Below are 26,676 nucleotides of genomic sequence, written 5' to 3' on the forward strand. Positions count from 1 at the left end.
TTGTGCTGACCAAAAGAGAAAACATGAGTGAGGAACATAATAAAGATGGAAAAGAAGGGGCTGGGAGTTTGGTGTAGTGGTAAGAGTGCTTGCCTAGCATGCACGAAGACCCGGGTTCAATTCCTTGGTACCACATACATAGAAAAAGCTGGAAAGCGGTGAAGTGGCTCAAGTGGCAGAGTGCTAGCCTTTAGAAAAGCCCAAGGACAGGGCTCAGGCCCTAAGTTCAAGCCACACGACTAGAAAAAAAATGTAAAAGAAGAATAGGTCTTTTAGGAAAAGCATCACCCAGGAGCGGGTGAGTATTCCTGTGAAGCTGGCCAATACATCATTCTCAAGCCCTATTTCGTTTTAATTTCTGCAGCTTTTTATTACTAGGAGCTACCTGGGTTGTAATATTCCCACTCACCACCAGAGGGCACATAATTTATTGTGGTGATCACTAGGCAAGCCCAGCCAGCCAGTTGGAAAGCCCTGAGCGCCCAGCCTTGAGCATTGATAATGAGTCCTATCCTGAGTATTCTTTCCCCTGACAAAACTGACCTATTTCTGTGCCCATCTGGTCCTCCTTGTTGTGTTAGAATGCCTGCCAGATGGACAAGCTCTCTTCTGGGAACTGAAGCAACCATTCACACAAAACCTAATGAGCACTTCATTCTAATCTCATTCTTTCAAACTCATTTTCTACCTTTCATAATGTGTCTGCATAGACTATGTACGATTTTTAACAAGTTCTTGTCTGTAATTTGGATTTCTGTTTTTAACTGAATGTCATTTTAGCTAACTAAACAAACAAACCAGCAAATTCTAATGAATTCAGATGTTCCAAATATTAGCTTCCATTCTCCTCCTCTAGGACCTTCCTTTATGCACAAAGGTTCAGTTTTAGTATCACAAGCCAGAGCTGATTTTATAAATGGCTTGTTCGGGTGTATGATTATTGTCAGGTAAAAGGATTCAGGATCAACAAGCACTTCACATTTCCAATTACTTTTTTTTTGTTTTTGTTTTTAAAATTTTTTATTAAAGAATTTATTAACGTTGATTTTTACATCATATTTTAAATGACAAGTTTAACCAACAAGTGTTCAAGAAGGGAATCTCTATTTACAATCACTGGGACTTAGTATTTAGAACCTAATCAAATTAGGCTAAGGGTTTGTATGTCATAGAAACATATTAATTTATGAACTAAAACATTATGTCTATAGAGTCACAGGTTTTTATGTCTATATAGTTATGTTTATATTTCCATTACCATGTCCATAGTTTTCAATTACTTTTGTGGCTCCTTTCAGAAATGCAATTGTGGTGATGGCCATGTAGTTTATCCTGTCATTACTTTGGTCCCAATGTAAGTGCGTATTTATAGGAAAACTTTCATTGAAGTGTAACATACATGCAGAAAACCACACAAGTCAAGAGTTTATCTCCGCCAGGCCCGGTGGCTTACGCCTATAATCCTAGCTAAACAGGAGGCTAAGATTTGAGGATCCCAGTTCAAAGCCAGCCTGGGCACTAAATAACCTGAAACTCTTATCTCCAATTAATCACTAGAAAATGGGAAGTGGGGCTGTGGCTCCAGGGGTAAGGTAGTAACCTTGAGTTGAAAGCTCAGGAACAGTACTCAGGCCCAGAGTTCAAGTCCCATGACCCACAAAAAAAAAAAAGAAAGGTTTAACTCCCTGTGTCTCCAATAATATAAAATAACATCTATTGAAATGAAGAAAAAAAGTTTATCTCCCTATGGATCAAGAAGAGAGCATTGCCAGCTTCTGGGGTCTTCTCTATTGCTCCATCTCTGTTATTTCCCAGATCTCTGCTAACATCCATCATCTTGGATTAGCTTTGTCCTGGTTGAACTTTCTATGAAGGAAATCATGTAGGGTATAATGCTGACAGTTTGCTGGCTTCCACAAAACATTGTATTGTGGTATATGGCAATAGTTGGCTTTGTTCATTCTTGGAAGCTACATGTTTCTTTTCCAATCTACCATTGCTGCAATTTTGGGTTCTTTCCAGTTTTTGTCTATAAATAGTACCACTATGAATATTCTTGGATAAGTCTCTTGTGAATACACATTTGCATCACTATTGTGTAAGTACCTTGGTCATTGGGAAAGAAATTGCAAAAGGTCTTCCAAGGTCATTGTATCAATAAACATAAATTTTTCCTCTGATTCATGCAAATAAATGCAGTGAAAACTATGTTGCTCAAAACTAAATGCTCTACAAGAAACTTAAAAAATTACTTTAGGGCTGGGAGTTTTGGCCTAGTGGTAACAGCGCTTGCCTAGCTTACATGAAGACCAGGTTCAATTCCTCAGTACCACACACTCAGAAAAAAGCCAGAAGTGGTGCTGTGGTTCAATTGGTAGAGTGCTAACCTTGAGGAAAAAATCCCAGGACTGGCAAAAAAAAATACTTTAGCTGGGTGCCAGTGGCTCACACCTGTAATCCTAGTTACTAAGGAGGCTGAGATCTGAGGATCTTGGTTCAAAGCCAGACTGGTAGGAAACTCTGAGATTTTTATCACCAAAATTTTTTTTAAAGCCAGTAGTGGAGCTGTGCCTCAAGTGGTCAAGTACTAGCCTTGAACAAAAACTCAGGGCTTGAGCCAGCACAAAAACAAAATAAAAGGGTCTTGCTCACTTGTTCATCAGTGGTTAAATTGGTTTCTGGCTTCTAGAGGAGTCCCCATTTAACATTATACATTGCTTCTATTCATTCATGTCCAGCTATTAGAAAATTTCATCATGGGGCTTAGTATTGGAACTTCTTTCCTTCTCAGTACCAAAATACAAGGTTTTCATAAGTTTGATACATCACATATAATCCCATCCAGCTAGTTACAACAATAACAACAACAAAATAGCAGTATCAACTAAATGAAAATTTGCTATAACAGGAAGCTACATCATCAAGCAATGGTTAGGTCCCAGATGTAGGAAGATGATTAATTCCATCTTCTTGTCACTCTTACATGGTCTTTAAGAAGCCAGCATTGGTCTCCAAGTCACAGGCTACAGAGGAATGCTGGAATTGGTGAGAAAATGGCCTAAGTATTTATAATTCCTTGTTCTCTGCACACTAACCTTAATTTTGAAGTTCAGCTTTAGCTGATTTGAAAGGCAGCTACTGAACTGGCTCATGACCACTCATTAGTTACACTAAGCATTTTTATGATATGGGACTTTTCATTTAAGTGAGTATAAAATATGTCTCATGTGAACATTACATGTCACGTGGTATGTAGAATGCTAAAATGAAGCTTCTGGATTATCTATCTTGCTTACAAGGAAACTTACAACACAGCAATCTGCTGGCCTCTTTTTTTCAGTGATTAACATTAGATTTCAATTACTGTCTGTGGACTTGCCTCCTGAAACATGGAGATATCCTGTTTTGACTTGTGAACATTTTATGTTAAGATCCCCTGAAACTGGTTTCAAGGTGAAAGCAATCATTTATGCATTCATCAATTCATCAAAATATTTAGAATTTCTTGTGGCACTATACTGTGCTTCTAGGATGGGAGAGAAACAGAAATTAAAGTTTTACCAAACTTGAATGCAGGCTCCAGTGGCTCAGGATTGTAACCCTAGCTTCTCAGGAGGCTGAGCTCTGTTGATCAAAGTTTGAAGCCAGCTTGGGCAGGAAAGTCTGTGAGACTCTTACCTCCAATTAATCACCAGAGAACTGGAAGTGATGCTGTGGCTCAAAGTGGTAGAGAACCAGGCCTTCAGAGAGAGAGCTCAGGGACAGCACCCCGGACCTGAATTCAAGCCCTACCACCACCACCAACAAAAAGGTGGGTTTTTTTGTTTTTGTTTTTTTACCAAACTTGAATTTTCATAATAAAAAGGGTTAAGCCAAATACACAAAAAATTATAAAACAAAATGGCAAGAGAGGAATAAATCAAGTGTGTTAGGGGTTCAGATAACGGGGAATTTCCTCTAGCTTGAAGAATGTGGAAAGAATTTATGGGGGTGGTGATATCTGAGCAGGGTTTGGAGGAGTGGGGAGGCCTAATGGGGTGAATTCCTGCCATGATTCTCTCTGCTAGTGTGGGGTAGAATTCCTGCCATGATTCTCTATGCTAGGGAAAGCTAACAGTGTCCCAAACTGAAGGCAGACGGGCAGAACACAGGAGAACAACAAAGTGGAGTTCAAGCACTTATAGAAAACTCTTCTATATAAGTTAAAACTCCAGAAGAGAACAAACAAGGAGATACTTACTGGTAGCAGCTTTGAGAGGGTTAGGTGTATGTTATCAGAGGGTACTCAAGAGCCAGGTATGGTGCCTCACTCCTGCAATCCCTGTACCCAGAGGCCAGGACAGGATGGTTATGCCTGCATTTAAGATCAGCTTGGTTACACAGTGAGAACCTGCCGGGGAAAAAAAGGAGGGAAGGAAGGTAGGAAGGAAAAAGGCTTGAGAACATGATCTGAAGTATCACCCACACTCCACAATTGGGCAATATAATTACTGAGGGTTCTCACTGTCTGCTCAAGCTTCTGGTGCTTTTTGGTGCACAGTAGGTGTCTTACAGGGACTAGCTTCACATGCACACTGGTGCCTGGCTAACCCAAGAGAATTGCTGGGACCCGGGTAGAGATGAGACTGCTGGGACTCAGGTAAAAATGAGACAGTAGTGACTGCAATTGGTTAGCCATGGGAACTACAAGACATCCCATGTGCAGGATCATGCAGGACCTTGATCAGTCAGGTCAGGTAATTCGCTTCTATTCACTCTCGTCTCTCCTTTGGTCTCTCCTCTCCCTTCTGCCTTCTGCCCTGCTTCTCTTTTGGTACCAGTACTGGGACTTGAATTCAGGGCCTTACATTCTTGCTCGGCTTTTTTTTTTTGCTCAAGGCCATGCTTTACCACTTGAGCAATGCCTCCACTTCTGGATTTTGCTAGTTAATTGGAGATAAGAACTTTATAAGCTTTTCTGCTCAGCCTGGCTTGGAACCATGATCCTCGTATCTCAGCTTCTGAGTAGCTAGGAGTACAGGTGTGAGCCATCAGTACCTGGTGAGGCCAGATTTTTTTTTTTTTGCAAAGGAAATAAGAGGCCTTTAAATACATATCTGATCTGTGCCAAGGTCATTCTAACATCTATGCAATGTTGTCTCATGTTTTTTTGCTACTTTAGAAGCTAAAAATATTCAGAGTAGACAGTGCTTATTATCATCATCCAGGGAAGATGGAGGCTAGTGTTTACATGCCTTGAGTGTCACTGCAAGGAAGAGGAAGGGGTGGGAGATTTCCTGGGCAGGCAGAGGACTCAAGCCAGGAATGGATTGAGCCCTATCCTGGTTGAACCAGAAGGCAATGGCATGAGTTGTAGGGATTGGCTGGCAGATTCATAGAGGAAGCAAAAGCATGTCTAGTAGCTAATAGATATACCAAAAGGTGAACTGAGGATAGAACAGATTCTGGCTGCATATATGAGGTGCCTACAGTCTTGAGTCTTATATCTCACCTCAGTAGCCTGCATCTTTCTCTGTAACTTTTCCTAATGTCTTGCCAGATGATTGTGGAAGAGGCTGTGACTGTTACCTTGAGCATCCAAGCTTGGTTCCTCATACAGTGAGATGTGAAAAGTAGGGATAAAGTAGGAGGAAGACAGGAAAAATATGTATGGACAATGTACTAGGCTCATTATAGGAGGAAGAAATAATACTTTTGTGAGTACACATACTTACAAATTATTTCTGAGCGAGGCCTTCACAAATGGTATCATTATCACACAGGTGTGAGTTCTAAGTATCCTGATATATATATATATATATACACATATATATATACACACATATATATGTGTCGTCATCACTGACAGGAATACAGTGGGTTATGTTATGTACGGGACTCTAAATGAGCTGGAGGCTCAACTCAATCCTTGAATGTTTAGGTGTGGATTTCCTACATCCTCTTGGCAATAGACTCAGGCCTGTCAAGCTCACATTAGATGGATACATCTATTAGAATCCAGGGTGGCTTACAACAGGGCTTTCTTTCCATTCCTGTCCATATTTTTAGAAAGAGTGCAATAATCATTTGTATGGCAAGGACTTTTATGTGACTATTATTAACCAGAAGGCCCAGTTGGGCGCTGGTGATTCACCTCTGTAATCCTAGCTACTCAAATCTGAGGATTGTAGGCTGAAATCTGAGGATCATAGTTCCAAGCTGATCCAGGCAGGAAAGTGTGTATACTCTCAACTCCAATTAACTACCAAAACAGCCAGAAGTGAAACTGTGGCTCAAGTGATAGAATGCTGCCTTGAGCATAAAAGCTCTGGGACACACCAGCCCCTGAATTCAAGCCCCAGGACCAATATGAAAAACAAACAAAAACAAAACAAAAGACTCTTTCCCACATGGAACCTGGATAAGGAGAACCTTATGACCATGAGTATATATCACGATACTCTTTTAAAGCCTGAAAAATTCTCTTCTCATCAGCAGATGCTTCTTCAGTGACTGTTGTTTGTTCAGTGATTTTGGATTCAGGGGTGGGGGAGAGGGTGTTTGTGAAGGAAGGCTGCTTTTGCCTCCCTACCTGTATTTTTCCAGCTCCTTTGACACCTTGTTCCTTTAGTATTACTGATTAATACCACATCAAGGGATGGTTCTGTTGGCCCGGTAGATAACACAGAGTTAAACTTTCTGGATTTTGAGGGGGTGGATTACTGCCTTGGCTGAGTTTGGAAGATTTCAGCTTTGAATTTATTTCAAGATAACGAATCTGTTATTTAGATCAAGAAACCATGCCAGGTGATGGTGGCTCATACCTGTAATCCCAGCTACTCAGGAGGCTGAGGTCTAAGTGAAGCAAACCTGTCAGGAAATCCCGTGAGAGTTTTGTCTCCAATTAACCGCAAAAAAAAGCTGGAAGCGGTGGTGTGGCTACAAGTGGAAGAGCACCAGCCGTAAGTGGAAAAAAAAAAAGAAAAGAAAAAAGAAATGAACATGATCCCATTTCACAGCAGCCTTGCTTAGTCTCTGCAGCTACAGGAATGACACACATCATGGGTACATTCTGGTCTATGCAGACTCAGACAACACAGTATGTGTTTCCTCCCCGTTCCTTTCCAATTTCTCTTCCACAGAAGGAGCAGGTAAGCTTTCCTACAAAATGCTGTCAGGACATTTCCCTGGACCATTGACCATTGCTTTTTATGTGAATCATTAACTCCCGGTGAGATGGCTTCCAGTATTGCACTGTATTGTGTGTGTGTTTCCATGGGGAAAAAAAAACCCTTTTAGAATCATGTAATAGAAATCCCCTTTCAATCCCTCCCACAGACCAGAGTGAGTAGCCTGCAACTTTAGGACACGGAGGCCAAATGTCTTTGTGGAAATCCCAGAGGATGGAAGCGGATACAGTTCTGCATGGATGAATGCCTTCAGGGTTCGTAGCAGGTTGATTCAGGGATGGTGACCAGAGGGAACGAGTCACCTTCAGAAACGTAATACGTGGGTGGAGATGGGGAAGGAATGTCACACCGTGAGCACTCGTTTTAGGGTTCACTTGGTATTGATCCACAATGATTTAAGCAAACCATTTGGCTCTGGTGTTCTAGAAAATAAGCAAGAAGTCCATGCATGGAATCACAGGGACGAGGAAAGATGTTAGGACAGTTGACTGAAAGTGTGCTGACCTGTTGTCATGGCTGTGACCATCATTCCGTGGCTGCCGAGCCCTGAAGTAGGCCAGGGTAACTTAGCAGAAAGAGAGTGGGATTTGGAATGAAGAAGACTTGGGTTTTAATTACAACTCCTCTAATGACTTGACTCATATTATTTTACCTTTTTTCAACTTTGAGGTCTTTTCTTTGTAGAATGGGGGTATATAACTACTTCATCGAGTTGTGAGAATTCAATAAAATGGCATTTGTGGATATGTTCAATAAATGGTAGGCAGTCAACAACTAAAGCCCTCATGTATACAATTCCAAATAATGTCATTTTAGTTTTTTAATTCAGCCAGCAGAAAAGACATTTGATAAGCTTTAAAGTCTCATCTTTAGTTCTAGCTGGTAGAACTTTGGCTCCAAGGCTGTTTTCACTTCTCTAATTTTGAAGTTATGGCTTTTCTTCTTGTTGCTTTTGCTTGTTTGGAAGTAAGGATAAGCAATCTTGCTGGGCGCGGTGGCTCACACCTGTAATCCTAGCTACTCAGGAGGCTGAGATCTGAAGATCTCAGTCCAAAGCCAGCCCGAGAGACTTATATCCAATTAATCACCAGAAAACCGGAAGTGGCACTGTTGCTCCAAGGGTAGAGTGGTAGCCTTGAGCTGAGGAGCTCAGGACAGTGCCCAGGCCCAGAGTTCAAGTCCCACGACTGACAAAAGGAAATCCTGTACGCATCTCCCTAGAAAAGCAGCTCTATATTGGTCCTAGTAGATTGGTTCTGGACACTCAAGTGGTACAGTCTCATTAAGCATGTGACTGTGGGCAAAGGCCTGAGGAATGATGTGGCACAAAGCTTCCACTGGGTCTGTGGAGACATGATATTTTAAGATCTACCATCTGGAACTTTTTTTTTCCTGTGCTCCCTGAGTCCACTGCACAAATGTCTATAACAAATACATGCATAACTTTGGCTAGAGATGTATAGTTAGTATTTATGACAACTCACAAGGAGATGTAGGCTATAGAATGTGAATTGTTATAATACATGGATCATATATATTGACCATATATGATAGTACTTGCATTCATAATGTATGTACATGATTAGCTGTTAGTTTGTCAGTCGTGGGACTGGAACTCTGGGCCTCACGTTGTTCCTGAGCTCTTCAGCTCAAGTCTCCTGTCCTACCCCTTGAGCCACAGGGCCACTTCTGGTTTTCTAGTGATTAATTCAAGATAAGAGTCTCATGGACTTTTTAGTGCCGAGGCTGGCTTTGAACGGACATCTTCAGATCTCAGCCTCCTGAGTAGCTAGGATTACAGGCATGAGCAATTGAGCCCAATTAGTTCACTGTGTGCCTCTTGAAGTCTCAGGCAGGCCAAGAGAATGTGAAGCAGGCATCTGGCTCCCAGTGTCTTCTAACTGGAAAACTGTGATTGCTCCTTTATTAGTCTTCCTGTCTCTGCATCTCTGGCTCCAACTATTTTACATCGAATGTCAGGTTAGTCTTCAAGCAAATAGCTCTTTATCATGTATCCCTCTGCTTGAAAGTCTTCCATATCTCTTCATAATACTCTGGAGAAAAGCCAGACTCCTTGTGCTGGCACTTCAGGTCTTTGTGAGCTTATTTCAAACTGGGAAACTTTACAGGAAAACCAAGAGAAGTTATCCAGCATTATGGATTGCTCTCTGAATCCCTCAACTCTACTTTCAGTCATGTTCTTCCCTCTGCCTGGAGACAATCTCCCTCTTCTCTACATTTTTAAGTCCAATTAGCTTTTTGTTGCTACACAGCAAATCAATACACAGGTACACAGTTGTTGTTATGGTTTAAATGTACGGTACATAACTATAACTAGCAGGGGCTATTTAGGAGGAGAAGCGGAAGGGGAAAGAAAGAGGGTGAAGAATTTTGAAATAGGTTGCAGGTATATATGAAACAATAAAACCTCAATGAAAGCTGCAGTTGATCCATAGGGAGATGGAAGGGAAGGGAAGGGAGCTAGGCCCTGTTGGGAAAGGATAACTGTGGGAGGGTTTGGGCTCATAAAGAGGATGATTATGATTGAAATAGGTTGCTTGCAACTCAAAATGGAATAATAAAAGCTGTTGAAATTGTTTTGAGAAAGAGATGAGGAAATGGGGAAGGGGAATGGGAGACGGGGGCCAGATCAAAATACACTGTACACATGTATGTAAATGGAACAACATTCCCTTAGAAATATTAGTTATATTACATACATCTGGTGTAAGCTAATAATAAAGAAATAAACAAACAAATATAGGGCACCTTCAAAATTCATATTGAAATGAAACTGCCAATGTAATGGTATGGTAAGTTGGGGTTTTAGGAGGTAGTGACTTAGCCAGATGCTACTGGCTCATGCCTATCATTCTAGCTATGGAGGAGGCTGAGATTAGAGGATCCCAGTTCAAATCCAGCCAAAGAAGAAAATCCATTGAGACTCTTATCTCCAATGAACCACCAAAAATCCAGAAGTGATGCTGTGGCTTAAGATGACCAGTGCCAGCCTTGAGCAAAAAGAAAAAAATCTCAGGGATACTGCCCAGCCATTCAGTTTAAGCCCTGTTATGGACACACACACACACACACACACACACACACACACACACACACACACACAGGTCATGAGGCCTTTGCTTCTTTAAAGTTTAAAATGTTTCTTTGAGGAGCTTTTTTTCCTTCTGTCGTCAGCCCTGTGAACACTGGCCTTCCCCTGCTGGAGGACGCAACAGGCAAGTTGCCCTCTTGGAATGAGATTAACCTTCTCCAGTACAGAACATGCCAGTATTGTGACTTTGTATTTCCCCGTTTCCAGAATCAGGAATCAACACATTTCAACAAATTAGTTATAAATGATTCAGTTTCAAGTATTCTGTTATAGCAACACAGATGAATTAATAGTCTGCTTCTACCCAATAGCCTGGAAGTTGTGAAGATTAGAGGTCTGAGCAGGCTCAAGTGAGTTCTCTGTGTAAGGTCTACCAGGTAGAAGTCAAGGTGTCTAGAAGAATGGATAGTATCTGGAGACTTCAGGGAAGAATCTCCTTCTAGGCTAATCCAGATTTTTAGCCAAATACAGGCCTGAGTGGTTGTACGAAGGAGGCCTCTGTTTCTTCCTGGTTCTTGGCTGGCTGTGCAAAAGTCTTTTAAAGGCTCTTTCCATCTCAGCAATGGAGACGACCCCTGCCAGTAAGGGCCATCTCATAATGCTTCTATCACCAGCTGTGATGAAATTGGACTCTCTTGAGTACGAAGCAACAAAACCATGGGAATGACCAGTGTATGTGAGTATGTGGGTTGTGTGTGCGCGCGCGCGCGCGCGCGCGCGTGTGTGTGTGTGTGTGTGTGTGTGTGTGTGTGTGTGTGGCCTGGTACTGGGGCTTGCATTCAGGTCTGGGGATTGTCTCTGAGCTATTTTGCTCAAGGCTATCACTCTACCACTTAAGTCACAACTCTACTTTCTGCTTTTTGGTGGAAGATAATTGGAGATAAGAGTCTCACAGGATTTTCCTGCTGGGGAAATAGCATCCTCAAACCTCAGCCTCTGAAGTAACTACGATTACAGGTGTGAGTCAATAGCACCTGGCTATGACATCTCTTCATATTCTCAGGTTCCTTCCATACAAATGGAGGAAACAAAACATGCAAGGGTGAGAGGAAGTTTTTACATGTATATTAATTGCATAAAAAAAACTTGGTTGTGGGCCAGGAGTTTGGCCTAGTGGTAGAGTGCTTGCCTAGCATGCACTAAGACCCGGGTTCACTTCCTTGGTACCACATATATATAGAATAAGCCAGAAATGGTGCTGTGCTCAAGTGGTAGAGCTCTAGCCTTGAGAAAGCCCAAGGACAGTGCCCAGGCCCTGAGTTCAAGGACTAACACTGGCAAAAATCCCAAACAAACAAACTTGACTGTGATATCTCCATACATATATACGAGACATTTTAAACAAATTCATTTGGAGGCCCCCTTTCAAATTATGTCTACCATTCCACCTTTTCCAGAAAGGTTTTTCTGAACCCTTTGATGGGTGCAGCCTCTTTCCTCTGAACCATGCAGCACTCACTATTATGAGCTCATGGTGCATGCCTGGGAATTGTGGCCACTTTTCTCTCTCCACTCGCTAAGAGGTCATTGGCTTGCTTTCTATTCATTCTTCTTAGTATTGGCTCCTGAAAGTCCCTGCATTATGACTGTACCATATTTAAATTAAAAGATAAAATCTAAAACTTAAATGTATGGAGTAATGAAATAAGTGGTCTGTCAGAAAGAAGCCCTTGAAAAATACACACACATGTGTGCGCGCGCACACACACACACACATTTATCGTTTATCTTTTATCAATCATCTATCATTGCTCTGTTCAGGTAAAAATATGTCAAATTATGGGTTTATTTTGTTTTTTGTTGGTCATGGGGCTTGAACTTCATCTACGCCTGGATGCTGTCCCTGAGCAGTTCTGCTCAAGGCTACTGCTCTACCACTTGAGCCTCAGCGCCACTTCCAATTTTCTGGTGGCTAACTAGAGATAAGAGTCTCACGGACTTTTGTGCCTGGGCTGGCCTTGAACCTTAATTCTCAGACCTCAGCCCCTGAGTAGCTAGAATTACAGCTATTTGCCCCCAGTGCCCAATTATCTAGAAACATAACAATTAAATACAAAAGAGGTTTGCAAGATGGCCCCAAGGGAGAAGAGACTTTTTTGTTTTACAGTTTGTAAGGTTATAAAATTTGAATTATTGAATTGGACATTGGTGGTTCACACCTATAATCCTAGCTACTCAGAAGGCTGAAGGGCCAAGAATTTGGTCTAGTAGTAGATTGCTTGCCTAGCATGCACGAAGACCCCAGTTTGATTCCCTGGTACCATACATATAGGAAAAGCTAGAAGTGGTGCTGTGGCTCACGTGGTACAGTGCTAGCCTTGAGAAAGCCAAAGGACAGTGCTCAGGCCCTGAGTTTAAACTAGCAAAAAAATCATAATGAAGCAAAAAAACTTTCTTTGAAAAAAGGATGTGCATTCAGCTATAATTGGTACACTACTCTATCAATGCCATTTCATTGGGCGGGAGTTTGGCCTAATGGTAGAGTGCCGGCCTAGCAAGCACAAAGACCCGGGTTCAATTCCACGGTATCATATACATAGAAAAAGGCAGAAATGATGCTGTGGCTCAAGTGGTAGAGCTCTAGCCTTGAGAAAGTCCAAGGACTGCGCTCAGACCCTGAGCTCTAAGCCATTGGACTGGCAAAAACAAACAAACAAACAAACAAACTAATAAATAAATAAATAAAATTTCTGTAACCTCTCTATACATTACCCCGATAATAAAAAATAAAATAAAAAACAAAGAAGAGGAGGAGGAGGAGAGGGGGGGAGAAGAAGAAGGAGGAGGAGGAGGAGGAGACTGCTGAGATGACTATCACAGTTCAAAGTCAGTCTGAGCAGGAATGTCTGTGAGACTCTAATCTCCACTAAAAACTACCAAAAAAAAAAAAAAAAGGCAGAACTGGAGCTGTGGCTCAAGTGATAGAGTGCAGGCTTGAGCAAAAGAAGCTCAGGGACAACTTCCAGGATCTGAGTTCAAAACTCAGGATTGGCACCAAACAACAAAAACTGAATCAATTTGTAACAACAAAATATTTACAAAAAGCATTGGACCTAAACACAAAAGAAATCAAACAGAAGAAATCAAACATTACTTATGTGATGTTCTAGAATAAGCAAGATTATTCTGGGCCAGGAGTTTGGCCTAGTGGTTAAAGTGCTTGCCTAGCATGCATGGAGACCCGGGTTCAATTCCTCGGTACCACATATAGAAAAAAGCCGGAAGTGGTGCTAGGCTCAAGTGGTAGAGCTCTAGCCTTGAGAAAGTCCAAGGACAGTGCTCAGGCCCTGAGCTCAAGCCCAGGACTGGCAAAAAAAAAAAAGATTATTCTCTAGTGTCTGAAAGATTAGTGGGTTCTAGATAGGGAAAATTTGTGTGAAGGAGTAGAAAGACGATAGGAATGTCATACAGGCTGGTTTGGTTTGCAAGGATTATATTCTCCAAAACTCAGTAATTATGCCTTTATCATACAGATGTTAGAGCTGGGAACATGGCTTAGTGGTAGAGCGCTTGCCTAGCATGCATGAAGTCTGGGTTTGATTCTTCAGTGCCACATAAACAGAAAAAGCTGGAAGTGATACTGTAGCTCAAGTGGCAGAGTGCTAGCCTTGAGCAAAAGAAGTTTAGGGGCAGTGCCCAGGCTCTGAGTTCAATGCCCAGAACTGGATAAAAATTATCTATCTATCTATCTATCTATCTATCTATCTATCTATCTATCTATGCTTTACATTGTATAAAGATCAGATCTCAGAAAAATTGACTTAAAAGACTAAGTCTTGTATTAAGGTTACCTGTCACTATGTCTCAGTGATATGTGACCTTGTACAAATTACTTATCTAAGTCCAAATTTATTTATCTTTAAATTGCTACTATTAATATCTATTTTGTGAGTTTGGTGTGAGGATTTAATAAGACATTGCATGTTGTACAACTTTAGGAGCTGGCATAGAACAATCAAAGGCAGTGTTATTAATATTCATGGATTTTCCCCTCCTCATACAGTAAAGGATCATAGTAATGAAATACCAGAACTTTCTGTGAGAGTTGCTGCTACAGATCTCAGGGTAGATGTGTAACTTGACCTACCACCCACATATCATTCATGAAAACATAGAAATCATATTCTTAGCTTTCCATTAGTATAACAAATAACTAAAGTAATAAACTTAAAAATCAGGAAGGTTTATTTTGCTCCCACTTTTGGAAGTTTCAGTCCATAGTTAATTGGTCTGTTGATCTGGGCCTGTGGCAGGCAGGATAAAATGGTGACAGTGTGTGGTGGACCAAACTGGTAATTTTATGATAACCAGGAAGGACAGAGAGAGAGGGGAAGAAAGCAGCTCTGCTTATTAAAGCCTTACCGTGTCCTAGTAGTGCCACAGTAGAAACTAAACCTTTAACACAAGTTTAAAACATAACATTATATGCTAGAAAGAGCTAAACTTCTTTTCCCAAGAGGAGCTAGTGTATAACACTCTGTCATTGGATTTAGGGAGCGGTCTAGCCCTTTAAGGCAAAACACAGTTTCTCTGAGGCAAAGCCCTCCAATTGCATCCAGGATGACTTGAATTACAGTGGTTCATCTGACACAGTTAGATGTCTGAACACTTCTCTCTTGGATTCATCTGTGGTGCTACATTTCACTGGGGTTTTCTGTTTTCTCTTGTTTATGATAACTTGTCTGGCAACTCCAGCTTGCTCTGCCCACAATTTGGTCATCTGCCTCTTACTTTCTGATTACTATCTCAGTAACGACTATGGTTTGAATTTACACCCCCTCTCCTCCATACACCAGATGAATCACCTTGTGTAGCCACCCTGCACTGTCTCCTGTAGATGGCTCCTGCCTACTTGTCATGCTTCCCTTGAAGCCACGAGAAGTATGGTCCCTTCAGACTGGATAGATCTCTGCTGATACTTGTGAGAAGCTGCAAGAATATTTATGATACTTCCTAATCTGAATTATCACAGCAGCATTGCACCAGCCTTGTAGAGGATTGCAGTCTAAGATAAGACAGGGGAATGCATAATGGGTGGAGGTTAAGATGGGTGGGGTTAGATGAAGCTAGATTTGATAGCACCAATGGGATAATGTCCTTGTTTGTGCATCTCTTGTCTTAGAGGAAATCTTTCTGCTTGCAAGACTTTTCCTATTTTTTTTTTTTTTTTGGTACCAGTGCTAGGGCTTGAATTCAAGGTTTGCGTTACACTTTTCCACTTGAGCCACACCTCCAGCTTTTTAATTGGAGGTTTTAAATTCTAGCTGCTTAATTGGAGGTAAGAGTTTCATGGATTTTTCTGCCCTGGCTGGCTTTGAACTGTGATCCTCAGATTTTAGTTTGTTGAGTGGCTAGGATTACAGTCCTGGGGCTTGAGCGCAGGGCCTAGGCACTGTCCTTGGACACTTTTTGTTCAAAGCTAGTGCTCTGCCACTTGCACCACAGTGCACCATTCCTGGCTTTTTCTGTTTCTGTGGTACTGAGGAATGGGATCCAGGGCTTCAGGCATGTCAGGTGTGCGCTCTACCATTAGGCTACACTCCTGGCCCCGATTCTGTTTTTTTAAGTGTCTTTAAGCTGGATCTTTGTGAGACTCCGTTTTCAATTCACAAGCAAAATGTTAAGATGGAGGTGTGGCTTAAGTGGTGTGGTGAGAGTATGAGGCGCTCAGCTCAAGCCCTAGCACTAGGAGAACTTACTATAGCTAATTATTTGTAATATGCAACATAATTATTTCAAACAAAACATGTTTCATTAAAAAATGTCTTTTCCATTCTATTCAAATGTAAGTATGTATGAGAACAGTGTTATAGTTCTTCCAAGTCAGTTTATAAACTCTGCCAGACTACAAATTAAGAAAATAAAAATTTCAGTGGTTACTTCTTGGGGACTCACAATTTATATGTGCAAATTTATTCCATAGCCATGCTACTCACTTTCTTTTGAATGTGTAGTCTTATACTTGCTTCTGTGTGTGTGTGTGTGTGTGTGTGTGTGTGTCTGTGTCTCTGTGTGTGTGTGTCTGTGTGTGTCTGTATGGGGGATCATTTTAAAGCCCTCTCTCTAAGCTTTAACTAAAGCAACAAAGTCTGAGTTCATCATAGACTTTGATTAATAACTAACTCTAATGTTACAAATAATAGTTATTAGAAGTGAGTTCTGATCTCTACTTAAATAGGATTTGAAAACTATCTCACTCGGTTTTTTTTTCAACCAAATCTTTAAGGCACAGTGAAAAGAGTTTTTAGAACAAGTTAATTGGGCAAGTTATTTCATCTCACTTCAAATATCTTTGGCTACCCAGAGAAGTACAGTCAGCCCCCTCTATATATCTCTGGGTTCCAAATCCACAGATTCACCCAACTCTACAGTGAACATATTCAGATGAAAAAAAAAAAACAAACCACAAACCAAAAACCAGAACACATGCATACATTTTCCCCCCATCATTATCCTCTGGACAGTATAGTTTCACTACTATTTACATACACTTTACACAGTATTAGTACAGAATGAGGTGCAAATGATTAAATTATATTTATAAGCAGGAAGCACTTCTGAACAATGCACATGATTCAACAATGGAAGAGCTGACTTGGGAGGCTACAGGGTCTGGTAATTGTATCTCACTCGTTTTTTCTTTTCTAATTGTTCATTTTTTTTTTAATTTGGAGAAAAACTTATAATATGGGCATAGCCTAGTGGTAGAGTGCTTGCTTGACATGCATGAAGCCCTGAATTCAATTCCTTGGTACCACATACAGAAAAAAAGCTGGAAGTGGTGCTGTGACTCAAGTGGCAGAGTACTAGCCTTGAGAAAAACATGTCCAAGGGACAGTGCCTAGGCCCTGAGTTCAAGCCCCAGGACTGACAAAAAAACAAAGCAACAACAACAAAAATCTTATAGTAGAACATGATTACATTTATTCAATAATTGTTAGTAAAATGTGGTGGATCAGATGGAATATTAGGAATTTTATGTTAGTGTCCCCCAAAGGAACACTACCTTTTTGTAAAAACAGCGTGTTCTCCATTGGTATTTGTGTTAGTCGCTTTCAGTCACTGTGACAAAATACCTGAGACATGCAACTTAAAGGGAGGAAAGGTTGATTTTTCAAGTTTCATTCCATGCTTAATTGTCCCCATTGTTTTTGGTCCTGTGTTGAGGCATCACATGGTAGTGGAAGCATGTTGTAGAGGCAGCTGCTCACCTTATGGTAACCAGGAAGAGATAGAAGGGAGAAGAGAGTACCGTATTCCCTTCAAGGGTGTCACACCAGTGACCTCACACCCAGAAATTTCTACTATGTCTCAACAGTACACAGGTTTGAGACCACATGTTCAACACACAGACCTTTAGAGGATATTTTGGAAGAAATAATCCACTTGAAAAATGGTTTCAAAATGATTTTTTTAAAAAAAAGTTCATTCTAGTTGGGGACTGGTGTTTCACACATATAATCCTAGCTACTCAGGAGGCTGAGATCTTAGGATCACAATTCAAAGCCAGCCTGGACAGGAAAAGACTGTGAGACTCCTTATCTCCAAAAACCACCAGAAAACCGGAAGTGGAGCTGTAGCTCAAAGTGATAACACACTAGCCTTGAGTGAAAAAGTAAGGGACAGTGCTCAGGCCTAGTCCAAACCCCACAATTGAAAAAAAAAAGTCTCTCTTTTACTTTAAGGAACATACATGTTTCTTCTCAGTCTATGTTGAAATGTTGTACCCAAAGTTCCCAATCCCCCCGAAAGACCACCAGAGTCCACGACCAATGCAAGCAACAGAGTCGTTTATTAGCAAGCTCGAGCTTGGTCCTTGGCGCCTTAGAAACCAGTGACGCTTGGAGGTCCCGAGTTCAGAATAACACAGCTTTTATAGTACAGAATAAACAAGTGTTAGTTTTCATTCTCACAGTCTCGTGTTTTAGTTAACTTTTACACAGAGACATTTCACAATTTCTTATGCTATGGTTTCTCACAGAAGTTTAGTCTTAGGTGTCCTTGCTAGCTGTGGGACACAGCTGCAGTCCTAGAGATGACCTTTGAACGTCCTTGCTATCTGTGTGAGTAAACAACTGATGGAGCATCTCCTGGGAAGAGGCAGTTAGGAGATTTCTCAGAACTTTACAAAATGGAGACTGCTTAGAAATAACTTTTTACTGAAGTTCATCAAACTTCAAAATTAATTTAGGCTTCACAGAAACATACTATGTTAAATCAGTATGATCTTAAAATCAGGGCCTGGGCACTGTCCTTGAGCTCTTTTTGTTCAAGGTTAGTGCTTTACCACTTTGCACCACAATGCCACTTCTGGTTTTCTGTTTGCTAACTTCAAATAAGTGTCTCAAAGGGTCTGGGAGTTTGACCTAGTGGCTTGCCTAACAAGCACGAACACCTGGGTTCGATTCCTCAGTACCACATACATAGAAAAGGCTGGAAGTGGTACTGTGGCTCAACTGGCAGAGCTCTAGCCTTGAGAAAGCCCAAGGACAGTGCTCAGGCCCTGACTTCAAGCCCCAGGATTGGCAAAAAAAAAAAAAGAGTCTCACAAACTTTCCTGCCTGGACTGGCACCAAACCATAATCTTTGGATCTCAGCCTCTTGAGTAACTAGGATTACAGGCATGAGCTAAGAAAACTCTTTTGACCAGAGACCAGGGATGGCAGCCAACTCTGCTGGTGACCAGTGTCCCTTCGGAGATGATGTGTTTGGATTTATATATGGTGGTTTTGTAATGTCTTTGCAAGAGGAAGTGGTCAAGTAGGCAGTGTTTGGATCCCTATATCCACCACTGTTCAATAGAGCTTCCTGGAATGAGGTAAGTATTCTATATTTGCACTCATAATTTAGCTATTTATGGTCATTAAAACATTCGGTTCCTAAGTTGTACTTGCCACATTTTAATTACTCAGTAGTGACACATAGGGGCTAGGAATACTGCTCAGTGATGAGTATGTGCTTGACCCGTATGAGGCCCTGAGTATGATCTCCTCACCCCGCCCCCCCCCCAAAAAAAAGAGGTAAATGTAGCTAATGAATAGCATTGTTCTAGAGCCCAGAGAAGCATTCTGGAGTTAGAAATTAAAAAAAAAAGGGACATATTTATAGCTAAGGTTTAAGAATGAAGATAAAACTCAGCTGTGATGGCACACACCTGTAATTCTAGCACTTAGAATGCTGAGGCAGAAGGATCATGAGTTCAAAGGCAAGTCTGGTCTACCACAGTAAGATCCAGTCTCAAAAAATAGAAAAGGACTAATTTAGGGAGAGAGCAGTCAATGAAAACAAGAAGTGGCTAGGACTTGGTGTCAAGGGCCTTAACACATAAAAGCTGGTGAAGAACAAAGAACCTTCAAAGGTTATCAGAGAGGTAGAAGGAAAACCACAAGAGTGTTGTCATTCAAGCCAAAGGGAAATCATGTGCTGGGAAGAGGAATGAGTAACAGCTTTCTGCCCCTGGCAGGAGGGTCATGGAAGATGAAGACAAAACACGTTTACTGGGTCAGTGAAGTAAGGCCACTGGTGACTTCAGCCAGACCTGCGTCACAGGAAGGATGGGCTGAGAAGCAGAGCTGATGAGTAAGGGGGAGGTGAGGTCCTGGAGAGAGAACTGACAATGAAGAGAAGTTAAGCTTCCGGCTCCCCAGGTTACCAAACAAAGCAAAGCAATTCACAAACCAATCAAGGTAAACCAAAGCACTTGCAGTCAGTGTTGTAGACTTGTCTACTAAGCACTGAATTTATCCTACTAAGTTATCAGTTTTGAATGTTTTTCATCAGTATGAAAGAAGCTTCCTCCCTACCCTCACTATCTCAAAGGGTGGTAGTAAGATAGGCTATGTTAGGGAGCATTTATTTTATTTTTTATTTTTGTGTGGTCCTGGGACTTGAACTCAGCCTGGGCCCTGTCCCAGAGCTCTTCAGCTCAAGGCTATCACTCTATCCTTGGGCCTGGGCATTGTCCCTGAGCTCTTCAGCTCAAGGCTACCATTCTATATCCTTGAGCCAAACCCCATTTCCTGTTTTCTAAAGGTTAATTGGAAATGAGAGTCACAGGTTCTTTTGTTCTCGGGCTGGCTTTGAACTTGATCCTCAGATCTCAGCCTCCTGAGTAGCTAGGATTACAGGTGTGAGCCACCGCATCCGGCAGGGAGTGTTGATTTTTTGGTGCTGGTCCTGGGCCTTGAACTCAGGGCCTCGTGCTCTCACTTGGTCTTTTTACTCAAGACGGATGCTACATCATCTGAGCCACATCTCCACTTCTGGCCTTTTGCTGGTTGTATAGCTCATAGACTTTCCTACCTGGGCTGGCAGAGAACTGTGATTCTCAGACCTTAGCCTCTTGAATACTTAGAATTACAAGTGTGAGATAGCAATACCAGCTTAGGAGTAGTCCTTATCCTCACCACAACAGACAGAAACTGAAGATTTTTTTTTTTCCTGATTTCCTCTTCTTTTAAAGAGATATTTTATTGGGGCCAGGAGTTTGGCCTAGTGGTTAAAGTGCTTGCCTAGCATGCATGAAGACCCGGGTTAGATTCCTTGGTACCACATACACAGAAAAAAAAAGCCGGAAGTGGTGCTGAGGCTCAAGTGGTAGAGCTCTAGCCTTGAGAAAGTCCAAGGACAGTGCTCAGGCCCAGCTCAAGTCCAGGACTGGCAAAAAAATAAAAAATAAAAAAAGATATTTTATTATAGAATTTAAAGCAAACATGAGCAGACAGGAAAGAATAAAACTCCCCATATCACTCACTAGGCTTCAATACTTGGTCCTCCCCTCCCATGCCCCTAACTCCTTCAACCGAAGGGGTTTTTCGTTGTTTTTTTTTGTTTGTTTGTTTGTTTTGGCAGTCCTGGGCTTGAACTCAGGGCCTGGGCATTGCCCTTGAGCTTTCTCAAGGCTAGTACTCTACCACTTGAGCCATAATACCACTTCCAGCTTTTTCTGTGGTACTGAGGAATCAAACCCAGGGCTTTGTGCATGCTAGGCAAGTACTTTACTACTAGGCCATGCTCCCAGCCCCTCAACTGAAGAATTTTATGTATTGGAGTGACATGATTACATGTGTGTTAAAAAGGTCCTACATGTACATAACATAGCTTTTCTTTATTTGTCTGAGGCAAGACCTTTCTGTGTTGCCAAGAATGGCTCTGAACTATTGGGCTCAAGGAATCTTCCCACATCAACTACCAGAATAGCTGAAACTACAAGTGTATACCACTTTGCCCAACCAGAAAATAAGTATTTTAGATTTTTAAGGCACATAGTCTCTGTCACAAATGCTCAACTTTATTATAAGCTGGAAAGCAGTCTCAGACAAAATGCAAATAAAAATGTGGCTATGTTCCAACAACAGACTCTGAAATAAGAAATTCATTCAATTTTGATGTGTCATAAAATCTGCTTTTGATTCCCTTCCCTCCTGTTTAAAAAAATGGAAACCATTTGGGGCAATACAGAAACATCCAGAGGTGGCCTGTGGTTTGTCATTCTGTAGGGTAGAGAATGTGCTAGAGTGGTAGAGCAGGAAAACCTGCCTGAGGCTATTGCAGGAGCCAGGAATCAAATCATAGCACTTGTAGCCAAGGGAGAAGAGGGCAGAGGCAGTTTTTTTAAAGTGCATTTATCAAGTGCTTTTTTTTTTTTTTTTTTTTTGCCCTAGAACCAATGGTAGGGCTGAGGAATGGCAAATGAACAAGAAGTAGGTTTTGCCATTAAATCCAGTTAGAGAGACAGCAGTAGATTTTACTATGTCATATAAGAATTGCAATAAGGTAGTATGGAATGTAGCTGAGATGTACTCTCTAGTTCGTAGGGGCCAGGAGTTTGGCCTAGTGGTAGAGTGCTTGCCTAGCATACATGAAGACCCGGGTTCGTTTCCTTGGTACCACATACATAGAAAAAAGCTGGAAGTGGTGCTGAGGCTCAAGTGGTAGAGCTCTGGCCTTCATAAAGTCCAAGGACAGTGCTCAGGCCCTGCGCTCAAGCCCAAGACTGGCAAAAAAAAATATGTATATATATCTATATCTATATATATACAGATATAGATATATATATATAGATATCTCTATCTATCTCTATCTATCTATATAAAGAAGAAGTAGAGCTATGGTTCAAATGCTAGAGCCTATCAAATGTGGAAATATAGTAATGAAATCCCCTTTTGTATAACTAATACAAGCAATAAAAATGTTTCTCTATAGTCACAGACACATAAAATAAAATGGTAAAGATGCAGTACCTGCTGAGAATAATTGGAACATTAAATGCCCTTCTGCCAGGGCTATATCCCTCATCTCTCTTACCCCTCACATCCTTGTTCTCTCATCCCCAGGCCCACTACCCTTTCATTACTCCCTTAAGGTACCAAAGACAAGACTGTCCCAGGACCTTTGTCCTGCAGATCCCACTGGCCAGAGTCTGGCGTCACCTTTGCTTCACTCTCTGGAGGCCTTCTCTGGCCACCCTGTCAAAAACAGATATGACTCTCAGGTTTGCTTGATTACCCTCCCCGCCCCCCCCAACCTAGCATTTATTTTGATTACCTCATTCATTCATTTGTTTATCAGCTAGCTTCCCCACTAAGATTATAGGCTTCAATAAAGAAGAGTCTTTGTTTCCTTAGAAGAGAGCTTGGCTCACAAGAGTACAGTTAGCCCTCCACGTCCACAGGCCTGGAACAGGCAGGTTCCATCCACCACGAAGTGAAAAGAGTCAGAAAAAAAATAAAATCCAAAAAACAAACTGTGCCAGAACGGAAACACATATGAACTTTTTTTTTGGTCTTGAATGATTTTCCAAACAATACAGTATAACAAGTATTTCTGAGAAACTTACATATCAGGCATTATTTAAAATATACTGGAGAATGTGAACCAGGTTACATGTAAAAGCTGTATTTTCTTACTACATAGCCTGGGCTAACCTTAAACTTTGGCTCTTTCCTAGTGCTGGGATCGCAGGGGGATTACAAGTGTGAACCATCACTCCCAGCTCTTTTTAATGTAGGAGACTTGGAATATCTGTAGAACTGGGTATCAAGAGGAGTCCTGGAAGCTGTACTCCTTGGATAAAGAGGTAAGAGGGTATTAATAAAACAAATCAAAAAGAGTGTATGTGTTGGGGGGTAAAAGTGGGGTGAGGGTGGGGGTCAGGGGCTAAGGGAATGACATAGCAGGGAATGTAAGCCCTGTAGTCTATTTTATCTGTTAAGATGGAGAGAGGAGAAGGATTGGAGGTTTGGAATACCTATGGGGAATGGAGAAGAATGACAGGGGAAGAGAGTGGATGGGAACCTAAACATTCAGACCCAAACCAGGTTAATCGTACTGCGCCTATGGGAGGGGTGAGGTCTGAGAGAGAAGACGGTTCTCCCCACCCAGCTTGTGACTTATCTCTCTTGGAGTCACATAAGAATTATAGGGTGAGGTGAACCAAGGGGAGGCCCTAGAAATAAGGTGAGGGCAAGGGGTGCAGAGAAAGTGAAACCTGAGAGATGCAGCTAACCCATCCAAGGGCCAAGGGTAGAGTGTTATACAATTTAAGGGAGTGGGACCACAGAATCGACAATGTTTCCTTGGCTTTATGCAGTTCATGATGAAAAACAAAGAAATGATAAACATACCTGTTACTTGGCAGTTGGGAATTCTTAGTTGGCTGGAAATGAGTTTCAGGACAAATTGCCAGCTGCTGTCCCTTCCCTCCTTCCCTTGGGCAGGGCATGTGTAAAAACAAACAGTAAGGAGTTTTACTCCAATTCTTTCTTTCTTCTTTGCTTTTGTTTTCATTGTAATGCTTTTATTTACCAAGTCTTCAAATGTTCATAATGCAAGTTGATATTGTGTGTAACCGGTTCTGAGGTGGTAATGAGAGGATTTTTTTCATTCAGAACTGGTGGCTTAGTGACAGGTAAGAATTCACTCTTTTTTTGGTGCAAGAAAGACCCTTTATGGACTGTAAATTGATTAAAAAAATACTTGCTTTCTACAAATGTATTTATGATCCTTCTATCTCTGCTTCCCAAGTAGCTGGGAACATAAACATAAGACACAGCGCCTGACAATTGGTGGTAAACATGGCCTTTTTGGAAAAATAAAAAAATCTTGGACTTCTCCTATATTTCATACTTAATGTCTGGAAATTCTTTGGTCTCAGGCTTTTAAAGTAAACCCCAAGCCAGGCATGGTGGATCACGCCTGTAATCCTAGCTACTCAGGAGGTTGAGATCTGAGGATCAAGGTTCAAAGCCAGCCTGGGCATAAAAGGACCTCTGGAAAATGGGAAGTGAAACTTGGCTGAAGGGTAGGGTGGTAGTCTTGAGCATAAGAGCTCAGGGACAGTGCCCAGGCCGAGTTCAAGCCCTATGACCCACAAAAATAAAATAAGCCCCAAATCTGCCCTCCTTTTTTTTTTTTCCACTGCCACTGTCCAAACCACCGTCATATCTTCTATCTGGATTATTGGAAGAGTTTCTTATAGGTTCTCTTTCCATCTGTGTCTTACAACAGCTAGAATGACCCTGTTAAAATACAAATCAGATTTCAGCACTTCTGTGCTGAAAACCTTCCCAGGGCACCCCACTTCATGCAGAGAGAAAGCCCAATTCCATATAATAATAGCTCACTAGTCCCTACATTATCTGATCCATTCTATCACCCTGCCTCATCTCTACAACTCTTTCTTATCCAGTCGGTGTGAGCTGTTCCTGTCTTTTCAGTGATCCTGGATTGCACCAAGCAGTCTCCTCTTGGGGTGTATTGGTTTCTGCCTTCGGCTGGAGGTCTTGTTTCCTCTTAGGTCTGTGCTCTGACAGTACTTTTTTTTTCAGTGAGGGTTGCTCCTTTTGATTTTCTTTTTTTGGTCTCCTTTTCTACTTTTATCCTAATCTATCAGAGGTTTATATTCACTATTAATATTCTTAGCCATCATCTTTATTGTCCATTGGATCTTGTTTTCTTCATTTTTGTATCTCCAGTACTTAGAAAGGCCATCACGTGGTTGGGACAATTTTCCTTTACATAATAGGGATAATCATCTTAAAATATTTAGACTTTGGGTTTTTACCTTTTTCTTTGTTTTTGAGAATGCTATATTCTAATTGAATCTAACACAACTTTGTATCTCCAGACGTAGTAGTTAGGATGGCACAACAGGATATTTGATAAGGATTTTAGACAGGGATATGTAGGGTTAAGACAGTGTTGTCGTTTTTATTTTCAGATACTAAATGTTAAACTCAGGACCTCTTACTTGCTAGACAGATTCTCCATCACAATCTACCTTCCCAGCCCTTTCTGAGTTAGTTACTTTTTTTCACATAGACTCTCGTTTTTCTTGCCCTGGTAGGTATACACTGTAATCCTCCTACCTATACTCCCCACTTCACTGGGATGACAGTTGTGCACCACTATGCCTAGTTTTTACATTTTTTATTAAGATAAGGTCTGGACTGGCCTCCAAACTTGATGTCCCTAATCTCACGAGCTACCACACCTTACCTGAGTTGTCCATTCTTGAAGGTGTTCAACTCACCTTAACTTTCTAGGGTCATGTACAGCAACAGAGAAAAGTAGACAACTTAAACCGATGAACCTTCCTGGAGGAAAGGTACCTGACGTCTGTCAGCACACGATGGAGGGGGGTTGGTTCTGTAACGACCTCACCAACTCTCTCAAAGGAAGTCACTGCCATTTCCACAGACCGTGGCTTTCCAGCCCACGAAAGGCCAGGATCTCCCGTGGAGGAGTGTGTGTGTCTACGGCCTTAGAAGCTGAAAAGCTCCTCGGAGCGCTGCTTTAAATCTATTATTTACTTTGTGTCAACATATACTTAACCAAAAAAAAAAACCCAACAAAAAACCCCATCACTTTAAATGAAATATTTTTTAAAAATACTTTTTTTTTTTCCTTTGGATAGATCTACTACCATGGAACTTGTAAGCGGAGATTCGGACAATGGCAAAGCAGAGGAAGGACCTAGACACTCGCCAATCTCCATTTTGCCTGGACAATCCCGGTCTCCGCCGCCTCCGGCAGTCGGTTCGGCACGGCCCACGGTTCCGAAGGCCAGGGGTTCAACTCCCGCGTTCGAGCAGGTGGTGGCCACAGCCTCGGGCTCATTTGTTGTTTCGGTCTGGCGTTTGTGATAGTGATTCACCCCGGGGCTCCTCCGCCTTCCAGCATTCTGGTTCCGCCAGAAAGCGCGTCCACGACCTCCCCACCGCGCGTCCCCGACCGCATTCTTGACCAATGGCGAAGCATCGTGTCCCGCCTACCGGCAGGTCTGCGCAGGCGCTCCCAGCAGGCCGCGGGCGGGGCCGGCGCGAGGGGCGGGGCCGGCGCAGGGGGCGGGGCCGGCTCAGCTCCGCGGGGGCCTGGCCGGGATTAGTTGTTTCG

At 41.9% G+C, this 26,676-nt stretch overlaps 1 long non-coding RNA gene across 1 annotated transcript; it reads right to left on the reverse strand.

Annotated features, from left to right (window-relative positions):
* Nucleotides 1–1,664: 1,664 nt before the first annotated feature.
* LOC150058349 (uncharacterized) lies at nucleotides 1,665–26,664 on the reverse strand. The gene is made up of 5 exons (XR_016536871.1): nucleotides 25,814–26,664; nucleotides 23,907–23,990; nucleotides 6,804–6,918; nucleotides 4,241–4,390; nucleotides 1,665–3,036 (listed from the first exon to the last, which is right to left on the reverse strand). It is a non-coding gene; the product is annotated as an uncharacterized LOC150058349 (long non-coding RNA).
* Nucleotides 26,665–26,676: the final 12 nt, after the last annotated feature.

Source organism: Megascapheus bottae, chromosome 10, assembly GCF_031878675.1.
Source record: "Megascapheus bottae isolate mThoBot1 chromosome 10, mThoBot2.hap1, whole genome shotgun sequence".
NCBI classification, from domain to species: domain Eukaryota; kingdom Metazoa; phylum Chordata; class Mammalia; order Rodentia; family Geomyidae; genus Megascapheus; species Megascapheus bottae.